Raw genomic sequence first — 11,042 nt, 5'->3', positions numbered from 1 at the left:
TCTCATGTAGTTTTGTGTTAAAGCGCTCAGTGAACTACATCGTCTCACAACACCAACATGGAGCCGACTGGGCTCAGAAAAGGTCGTAAAAAAGATGAAAATCACAATAATTCTGCTCATATTGACGACTGCAGTTCTGTGAAAGGAGAGCTGGTTCTGGTTCTGGTTCTGGTTCAGTTCTGTGAGCTGCTGATATACAGGAGCAGCTCTACGATGTTTCAGTCAGGAGACGACGTCACTAACGACGCTGTTGGCTGTGTCGTCTTCATAATGACGTCACAGTCTGATGTTTCATTAGTTTGATGACAAACATCATCTGTGTGATTCATGACGCAATCAAACAGGATCAATCAACACCAGGTAACCGGAAGGGGCGGGACTTGGACTCTCTTTCTACCTGTCTGGACCATAAGCGGAAATAGGGGGGGGGGGGCAGAAGAAAAATAGAGCTCTGTCCCCCTTAATAACCTCTATCAGTGAAAATATATAATTCCAAATTGTATAATAATATGCATTGAAATCGTTTGTGCTAATAAAATACGCAAAACAATGTGTTTTTAAATGTTTAAAGTTTGGCCACCCCCTTCATTTGCCTCACAGTGGTTTGGTCCGCAGCGCCTCAGACGTTAGCGGTCAGGCCTGGAGCGGCGGGAGTGCAGCAGCTAGCTTACCGGTAAGTAGCCACTTTTCAAAAGGCAACTTAAAACAAAAAATGCCGTTTCTCTCTTGTCGGAGAAAGGTAACGTTTAAGCACAAAAGCCACCCGGGTAATTGTAGTAAGACGCAGCGTTTTGTCTCAAAATGGCTGCCTGGTTTGGTCGCCACAGACGCCGCTCTGCCCCGCGGGCTCGTTAGAAGCGCCCGGATGTGAGGCCACAAACACGGCTGCATTTGGCCCGACTTCCCGTCATTAAAATCCGGTTTTTGTCGCCACACACACGGCTAGAAAGTGTCCTCAAAAACACCCAGTGGCATCAGGTTTACAAATGTTACCATCCCCTCCACCCCACTGGTATTTAAAGTCAGCTAATAAACATAATGTGATCGTGATGTGACGCGTTAGCTAACTGCTAACATGTTAGCCTGGTGACTGAGCTGAAAGAGGAGTCTGACATTTTTATTTACTTCTCCCTTAAAGTAATAATCTGGAAGATTTTCATGTAAATGTACAGTATGTCTGTTAAGTCACTATCTATCTCTGAATGAGTAACACGATGATGATGTGGGCGACCACAGTTTGCTTGAATGAAGGTTTTGATTTCTGACTTTTTATGGCCAGAAAAGTGCAGCTTCCTTCTGCACAACAGTTTAACCTGCACAGCTTTTGTTTTTCTGATGAGTCTCCTGGAAAACTTAAACCAAATGTACACACCATCCATCTTCAGCAGCAGAGCGTCTGTTCCTCAGCAGCCACATTGATTCAGTGATGTTGAAGTGACATTTCTGAGCATGAATCCAGCAGCTCGTTTAGATGGTAACAGATGCTTTTTGTCTGCGCTTTAATGTAACAATCATTTGTTGTTTCTAACTCTGTCATCACTCATTTTAAATGTCAGTACAGTCGATCTCACAGCTGCTGTCATTAACCTGTATTTATCTTCATTCTGTCTGACGACGTCGAGATCGTCAAGTGATGATTGTATCTGCCGCAGCAGCAGCTTGGTGATGACTGCAGGTCAACAGGAGCTGTGATCAAATAGCATTGTTCTGTCATCTGACTGAAAAATGTTAAAGAAATATGGAAATGAGAACAACTATATGTTGAATTCAGCTGCATCAAAACAGTATTTATAATCGCAGAGAGCAGGAGCAGACTGAACAGAGATTTCCCTCCGTCTGTCGACATGAAGTAGTTTTCTGTGTTAAATGCATAATGTCAAATATTTTTTAAAAGGTAAGGTAGGTGTTCACGTCTGGACGGAAAGAAACCAAGATGTTTTGAAAAGATGATGCAGATTAACACGTTCACTTTCTGAAATGAAAAATCAGCAGATAAAAAAGAACGCAAATCAAATAAAGCAACAAAAATATTATAAAACAAGCAATAGTTTGAGTAAAATGGTGAAAACACAAAACTTATCGAGAACTCAGAAATGCCTTCCTATAAACAAAGGTTTTAAGAGAAGATTAAAAGTTGCCTGCCAGATCTCTCACTGCAAAGGCCCGGGCACCTTTACTTACAAGTCGGGTTTTTGTTACAGCCAACAGAGCTGCATTCACCGATCGAAGAGAGCGTCCAGGCCTGTAGGGGTTCAGTAAATCTTTAATCTGACTTGGGGCACGACCATTTAAAGCTTTAAAAGTGATGAGTAAAACTGTAGAATCAACACAAAATAAAACGGGAAGCCAGTGAAGTTGGCGAGGAGTAATGTGCTCAAATGTTTTGGTGCCTTGTGAAAGAATTGCAAGCGTCCGTGCTTTTCAATCTCCATCAGATAAAAATCACCGAAATAATGCAGGAGAAATCAACACAGCAGATTTTAGATGTCCGGTCACGTCTGTTCATGAAAACGGCATCAATGCCAGCTGATTGAGTTCTGAAGGGAAAGTGAGCACTCGAAAATAAGAGGTTAAAATCGTGTGTGCAGACACTGAGTGCTGTGTTTGTCCTGCACCTGTACCCACCTGTAATGGTAGGTAAGGAGTGTTTTCTAGTCAAGGTCAGTGTTTCGTACAAAAAATAAAAACAATCACGTTTTTAAAACGAGTATCTGCAGAGTTCTTTGTCAGGGTTTGTCCATCTTTTCTCGAGTATCTGCAGCCTTTTCACGTAGTTGTTAAACTCCACCAGCAGCTCACCTGATTCAGATGTAATACAGTATTGATCAGGTATTGTCTGAACATGCCAACACGGATCAAAAGCTGTGATGAAAACTCTGGCTCACTCTGCTACGTATCGATCGCCGAGGCGGCTGTTAGTGAAGATGTTTTTATGATTCATCAGTTTGAGCTGGTTTCAGTCTGAATCCTTCGCAGATTGTGTGTGTTTCCAGTGGTTTTGATGAGCTGTCACCTCCTTCAAATAGATAAAGGCTGTGAGTGAGAATATATGTTGCTTTGAAATCGCATTCAAAGGTTCATAAAGAAAATCAGAAAGTGTAGATTTAACGCACAAAACTGACAGTTTGACCCCAATTTAATCAGTTTACTATCGCAGGAGCTCAGAGTAAAGAGTGTTTAATCAATTTCCTCTAACGTGTGTGTGTGTTTTCTATTAGCTGTAGTGGTGTACTTACCACATTAAATAACCCACCACAGTAATAACGTTTTGTCCCCAGTCAGGGATCAAACTGGCGAGGAGCACTGCTGATGGTGCAACCAGCCGTTCATCCCGCTGAGTGTTGAAAAGCTGCTGCTCTTCTTCTTCTGTGGTAAGACAGTAATAAAGTAGAGTGTCTGACATGGGTGTGGTTTTGATTCCTTGATGTGTCCCAAGTATCTGTTTTTCTCTCTGAAGCTTTCTCCGTTTATTGTTTTAAACACCCGTATCACCACGCAGGGCGCAGAGAGACGAGCATCCAAACCACAGTTTCATTTTCTCTTCTTCTCTGCTGCTTTCATCAGCTTCTTCTTCTTCTTCTTCTTCTTCTTCACTACATCACAAACAAACAAACGTTCTTCTGCAGAATTTATTTTAAAAGTGCTTTAATCTAGATTTAGAGATACATTTGCAACAAAACATATTCTGCAATGATTTTAAATTCATTTATTATAAAAACGCTTTGTACAAAACTCCACTGAGTTATGGTCGTTTAAAAGGAGCAGTTTTTAAGATCCGGGTAGAATTTTAGTTTAAAACATAAAAAGAAAATGAACAAAAATTAAGAACAGAAACGACCGTGCTGACGTTTCGACTGTGTTGAACAGAAACGTTAAATAGCAGCGTTTTATTACGGTGACTGGGCTCTTCATTCTCGACTTGAAAAAAACTCAGCATCCATTTACCAGCTTTTTTTTCAAGAGTGTTCAGTCACATTTCGATGTTTTCACCCACAGATGGACTTATTGTGGAGAATGAGACGATGTCAGCTTCTCTGTGACAGCTGAGCAAAGTTGAGCCGTCGAAGAGGTGAAGAAGCTACACGAGGGCATCGAGGTAAGAGGAAGTAAATGAGTTCCCAGTTTTGAAAAAGAGGAAAAACTTTGCTTTGTGCTCAGCATGTACAGGTCATCAGAGGTGATGAACAAATATAAACCAGAAATGTTTGTTGTGATGAGCTCACGCTTCAAAAATCATAAAAAAAATATGATCTTAAATAAGGATCTTTTGTCAACACTGATGAGAGCAATATACAGTGTATTCATGATGTAGTTCATAAACATGATGAGACAATAACAACATTTGGATGAAATAAGAGAAAGATAAGATAAAATACATTTATATAACAGACAACATCGTTCAAGCAACTAAATACAGGCAGTCACATGATCACAACACAGAAAATGAATGTGAAAACTGTGCGACAGTGCTAAAAGGAGAACATCTAGAGAATTACCACCTGAATCAGCAGCTTTCTGGAGCTTTATAGTGAGTTTCAGCTCTTTTGTTTATCCACCCGGACACAACTTCACTGTTCTGGTTCCCTTTCTCTGCTCTCGTGCTTAGCTTAAAATACCTGTTGTAGTCGCCACAATCAGGGATGGAAATGGTCCAACTTCCTGTGAAAAATAGCATTTTTTTTTTCTTCCACAAAACCTGCTGGAAATGTCTCCAAGTCTCCTAAAAATATCCATTGATGTGACTCGAACTGCGGTCGGCAGTTTGGCGGCCTTGTCGGCTGTAATGTTGTTTTTGTGGTGACGGAGCAAATATTGGGGCGTAGTGTTTCTTTTTCAGACTTTGTATACCCCTTAAGGGGAGAAACTGTAGGACTGTTTCAAATGAAAAAATAGATTGTCAATGTGAAATAATGCCCAAACAAATAGAAGAATAAACAATTTTCACGTCCCATCAACATTATCATTGGGTATTGGGATTTATGACTTCAGTATTTCTAAAGTCTTGTTGCTTCAGCCCTGCTAATTAATTCAGCTACTGTTTGCTAAATTATTCCAGTCTGAGGCGGCCAAATAAAGCCAATCCCAAACAATCGTAATGAGTGATTAAAACACGAGCGTATTCTTGTCACGCCAAGATGAAAACCTGCTTTTCTAACCTCCATCAAATCGACGACAAGAGGTGAAAAACAAGCCGGGATGAATGATCCTGACCTCGAAACCTGCTCTGTCAAAGTCATTTAAAACTACATCGCACAGCTTTTATCGCAGGTATCCAGGAATAGACGGACTCGTGTTTGTCACTGCTGTTCTTGAGACAAATGTGAATTGATTTGAAAGTACAGTAACATGAACTGAGAAACACGGTGTGACCTCTTGCTGCAGCTCCCTCAGCTCCTCCCCAGGTGAGATATCCTGAGCGCTTCGAGGACACGCTGTAATTTCCTTTGACAACATCTTAAATGGCTGCTGCTGATTTTTTTTTTTTTTTTTTCCGGCTGGTGTGGAGCGTAGAGGGGGGTGGTAGTGAAGGAGGAGGAGGAGGAGGAGGAGGAGGGGTTGATGTAACCGGGCTGAAATCACAGTCTTAACATCCCAATCTGTCAGAGTATCTGAAGATGAGACATCTGACAGGCTGCGGCGCTGCAGAAGGTGTCAGAAACACCAAAAAAGAAAACAGACACTCTCTCATACGCACACATACACACATATTTACTCTGCCGTGTGCTGAACTTGCTGATTTTCGAGGTTTTACAGGATTATCTGTCCCATACTGCAGCAGTCACTTCTCTCTATATTTGGGGATTTAGTTAAATGTCTTCTGCTCTGATCAAATACTCTTTGAAAATACACTTCTCTCTCTATGGTTCGTTTTATGTTGCCTTAAAAGACGACTTCAGTCTGTCTGTGTGTGAGATCAATGGCACAACTTATGTCCTGTAAAATCATCATAATACACTTTGTGTCAGATTCTTTGCTTTTTGGGGGGTTTTTTTGGGCTGAAAGTGAATTAAATCACACCGACATGCCAGAAAAATAGAAAAACCTGAAACAATGTCACAGAATGAAACAGCTTAACCTGAAATATTCAGTTATTGTTGAGACGACCAATTAATCGTGCTGCTGCTAATGATTATTTTCATTATCTATTCATTTTTCTCATTATATTCTCGATTAATTGTGTTTAATCTCTACCATGTGATAAAATAGTGAAAAATGCCTCTCACAGGTCCCTGAAGCCCAAAAGATTTATTGCACCCAAAAACGAAGATAAAGTCATCATCTCCTCCCTCCATGTTGATATAAAGTCAGGTGAAGTCTCGTAGTCCACAAACATTTCTGGAGCTTCACAGTAAAACAGAGTTGCAGCATTCTGCTGAACACCTGAAGCAGCTGGAGACTTGATTTAAAACGGAGAAACAACCAAAGAAAAACATAAAATGTCTCTATACAGCTCGTCTGCTGTAATCCAAGTCTCCAGAAGCCCCGAGATCACAAACTGATAAGACATTATTTACACCCTTTTTTTTCCACTGCTGCAGTCAGGTTGATAAACAGGAGTGAAGATAAATCTACTTTTTAATCCCAAAAGTTTCTGTTATTTAATCCCATCAGTAAACGGCTCCGGATCGGAGCAGAATCTGATGTGACTCCGGGTGTTTGTTCCTCCAGGAAGTCTGGATCTGTCCTCAGCTCCGCGAGCCCTCCCCACACAACACTCAGCAGAAATGACATATTGTGTGTAGCAGCTTATCCGCTGTTCAATGATTAGTGCAGCTTTAAACTCACTATCTCTGCTTTAAAGAGGCATTATGTAGTTTTGGAGAAGAAACTCAAACTCTGAATTTTAAGTGAATAAACAAGCTGTTCTCAGAGGAAAATAAGGTCCAAGAACACTGTTTAAAGCTAGAAAGATGGCAGGGTCCGCCACACATAAACAAAGTAAAACAGTATAAACTGTGTTGTCCTTTAAGGTCAGTTTGTTTATTCAGTTTATTCAGTCATGACAACAAAGAGAGTTTGTTTAGTTTCTTTAGGCAGAAAAAAATCTGCCATTGAGGATCTTTCTCTGCTCATTAACATTTCTTCTACAAAACTACAGAGTGCTCCTTTAAGCAGCCAGCGTCGGTACCGTCGACGATTATAAATCAAAAATCCCCAGCCTGGTATTGGTTTCTGGGGGTCTGAAAATTGCAGCGGTGAAGGCAAAGAAGCGACGTGAAGCAGCTCAGAGGTCGGCAACGCCTCTTTGTTTTTATGAAAGTCAGTTAGAGAGAGAGAACTATATAATCAAAAGGATCAGACATCTTAAGGACGACTTGACTTAATTACCTGAAAATACTAAATCTCAGTAGGAATACTTTCCACTCACCTTGAGTCAAGTTTTAGTCAATGAAAAGTCATGTGACGACCTCACAGCTTGGATTACCAACCTGACAAAAAAATGGTCCTACAGAGGCCAAAAAATCCTGAACCTCCCAAACTAAAAACACTAAAAATTAACACTTTGTTCTCGACTCTTCTTTTCTTCCCTCCAGGTGCAAAATGTTTTCTCTCTCTGACATTGACATGCTATACGTTGATAATTTTCGATCTTTGCACCGAAGCTCATTTAATCCAAAATAAGATCCAACTAGTTTGAAAGAGACACTTCAGCTCCGAACAAGGTGTCGAAAACAACACGAACAAAAGGTGCAGGTGCATCCACACAGCCTTCAAAACCAAAAGATAACGTCTGCGCTTCAACACAACAGTCCTGCAATAAAAAGTAAACGTACAGCTTCAAGGTCGAGTTCAGTTGTCTGTATTTGTTTTATCTAATACGGTTTGTGTCAATGGGTTTTTTTTTTTTCTGTCGTGATTAAAAAAAAAAAATAAGGACATTTTTTATTTTTTTCATTGTATTGTGAAGTTTTAAATGGAGAAAACCCCACAAATAGTTTTCCTGATAAAAAGTACAGCCTTGACATGAAAGAACTGAATCAACCAAAACTGAAACAATCATTCATTTCTTGAACAATCACAAGAAAAATAACCCGTAACTTGTTAGATCATTAATCATGTAAATAAGTTTTAAAGGAAAAACACTGAATAAACGTATTCTCAGATTACAGCTTTTAAATTAAGAATATTTTCTGCTTTCTGTGTCTTATGTGATAATAAACTTAATATTTTGGGCTTTTAAAGAAAAACTATTATGAATACGTTTCTACATAATGCAGTTTATCCTGCTGATTGAGGATCCAGTCAGGATCCTCAATCAGCCAAACAAAAGAAACAGAATCAGCAACTATTAATCATTTAAATCATTTCAATTATCATTTATTTGTGGGCCTTTTGTGATTATACCCCTTAATTTCTTGGGCTTCAGGGATCAGTGAGAGACATTATCCACTATCTTCTCACATTTAAGAGACCAAACAATCAATTAATTAATTAATTGTGAATTTGTGTCATAATGTCAAACAAGCAGTGATGGAACAAACCTCAGAACAAGTTACTGAAGTACCGTTCTGAAGAACAATTTTCAGGTTCTTTACTTATTTAGTATTTACTTTTTCTGTTACATTATTCTTCCTCTCCACTACATTTATTTGATACATTTAGTTAATTTGCAGATTCAGATTATTCAGAGTTTATATGTTATTAATTGTGACGTGTTCCCAATCAGATGTTGTTGTGGGCGGGACTTCGTGTGAGATGAAGTAGCATAATTTAAAAAACGTTTATTTAATATGACAGAAAAATATATATCGATAATCTGGGTCGTCTACCCCTGTTGACGACCCAAAGATGTTGAGTTTACTGTCACAGAGGAAAGAAACCAAAAATATTCACATTTAAGAAGCTGCATTTAGATAATTTTGACTTTTTTTAAATAAAAAAAATTACTCAAATTGGTTAATTGATTATCAAAATAATTGGCGATTACTGTAATAATTGACTGTAGTTCTATCTCTGCCGCAGTCACATCAGATAGATTTTCATGAGCAATGATGTTTACCTGTGTGAAGGTGTGTCTTAAACCAATGACGCGCTTGTCTCGATCCTCGCAGTACTATTGAAGACTCACTGCTTACAAAGTGGCTCCGCTAATTCAGTTACAAACATTCATTTACTATAACTTCTTCACGTTATTAAAATAAACAGCAGATGTGTGAAAGAACAGACAGGACGAGAGAAACTAAAGAGATTCAGTTAGAAGCTACAAAAGCACTGAGAGCTGAACACACTGACTTTTAAAAACCTCCTTCTCTCATGTTTCCTGCACAGACATGAGTTCAGTATCGATTTTAGGGGGAAACAGGTGATTGTTATGGGTTGGCTGCAGCCCTGAGACGTCACTTGGCGACGGCTTGACCCTACTCCAGGGCAGGTCCTTTGTGGGCGCAGCTCAGCGCAGTAAGACTGGTGAATGAAAAGCACATCAACACGGCTCGGTTAGACTCGGCGCAGCCAAAAATGCAGGTAGAAAATCGGCATATGTCTTTTTGTTTTCATTGTTTTGATTGAGAGACCCCTAGTGGTAGAAACGACATACTGTGTGTTTAAGCTGAGAATCAAATGGCAGAAACATATACATAATTTCATCATCAAACAGCATCACTGTGACAGAAGCATAATTAGATTTCAGGGCCTTGAAGCTCAGATGTGTCGTGCTGCTTGTTGCTCACTTTGATCTCTAAACACTTAAAAAAAGGTCCAAGAGTGTCGACACATCAATGTATGTGGAGTCTTTTATACACGACTGTAAAATCTGACGTATTGCCCCTTTAAGCAGCAGACGTGTGTGTTTGTCTTGTCGCGTTGAACCGCACCCATCTGCTGCGCCGCCGAGGTTAAAAACAAAAGGCAGATGAACATTATATAACATGACTGCGCCGTCGCACAGATCTGCCTCTCCCGACGCACAATCACTCTTCAAACTCGCACACATTACACAGGGGAGTTTGCATCCCGACCCGGCGACGCGCGGGGAATGTAAAGGAAAACACGTTAGTCTAGTTAGATGTGACAGACTCAAACGGCTGCGGGCGTCTTTGATGAGGGGGGAGTCAGGCGGTTAGTGTACGCCGCTTCACGGTGTTAATATAGGTTAATACGACGGCGGCACATAAAGGTATACAGCCGAGAATAAACATGACAGCAAGAAAGGAGGGAAACGCTGACGCACTTGTCCAAACGTGGCCCGACAAGAGGAGCGGAGCTGACAGGAGCACCATCACACACTTACACACACACAGACATATATATATAAATATATACGCACGCACACACACACACACACACACACACACACACTGAGAGCAGCGCTGAGAGAGTCTGTGTTGGTGTAACTGTCTGTTCCTGCGACAACGCTTTCATTTCAGCTCTGACCCAAATAGACCCACAAGGCTGGCACTCAGTGTGTGTGTGTGTGTGTGTGTGTGTGTGTGTGTGTGTGTGAGAGAGAGAGAGAGAGAGAGGGAGAGAGAGAGAGAGAGTGTGTGTGTGTGTGTGTGTGTGTGTGTGTGTGTGTAAGTGTGTATAAGTGTGTATCACAGCTTGAGGAAAAGTATTATTTTGGAGTTTTGAGGTTAGGAACAAGATTTGTTTTAGATCAAGGTGAGGCGTTACAGAACAAAACACACAATGTAAATGCAGGGTCACAATGTGTGTGTATATATGTGTGTGTGTGTGTGTGTGTGTGTTTGTGTGCAACACTTAAAGGCGCACTGCACCCCAATTTCCCCCGCCGTGTATCTTTTTTTTGTGAACGTCGAACAATTCTACTATCATAATTGTTTCAAAAGTTTCGACCTCATTGGATTTCGGTTCACTGTTGATTTGAAAGGTTTCTGTATTCAGGTGAGAAAGGCCACACTGTACACACACATATACACACACACACACACACACACACACACACACACACACACACACACACACACACACTATACACTCCCAGCCACACACAGCAGATGGTAAGTGCAATTCTGCGCCGAGTCCCGCTCCTGAAAAATAGCACAGAGGTTTGAATACAGTCTTTGTGCGCCCAAGACCTC

General features: G+C 40.5%; 1 long non-coding RNA gene across 3 annotated transcripts in view; it reads left to right on the top strand.

Annotated features, from left to right (window-relative positions):
* Positions 1–514: 514 nt before the first annotated feature.
* Positions 515–11,042, top strand: part of LOC140993625 (uncharacterized) — a 33,130-nt gene continuing 22,602 nt past the window's right edge. For 2 of the 3 annotated variants that reach the window (XR_012178675.1, XR_012178673.1), the window contains exons 1-3: positions 516–673; positions 3,279–3,371; positions 3,997–4,096. This is a non-coding gene — a long non-coding RNA (uncharacterized lncRNA). Of the gene's footprint in view, positions 674–3,278; positions 3,372–3,996; positions 4,097–11,042 lie in introns of all 3 variants that reach the window. The other variant, XR_012178674.1, reaches the window with a different exon arrangement.

The sequence above is a fragment of the Pagrus major genome, chromosome 3, assembly GCF_040436345.1.
Source record: "Pagrus major chromosome 3, Pma_NU_1.0".
Taxonomy (NCBI): Eukaryota; Metazoa; Chordata; class Actinopteri; order Spariformes; family Sparidae; genus Pagrus; species Pagrus major.
This window is presented reverse-complemented; position numbering and strand designations above follow the sequence as displayed.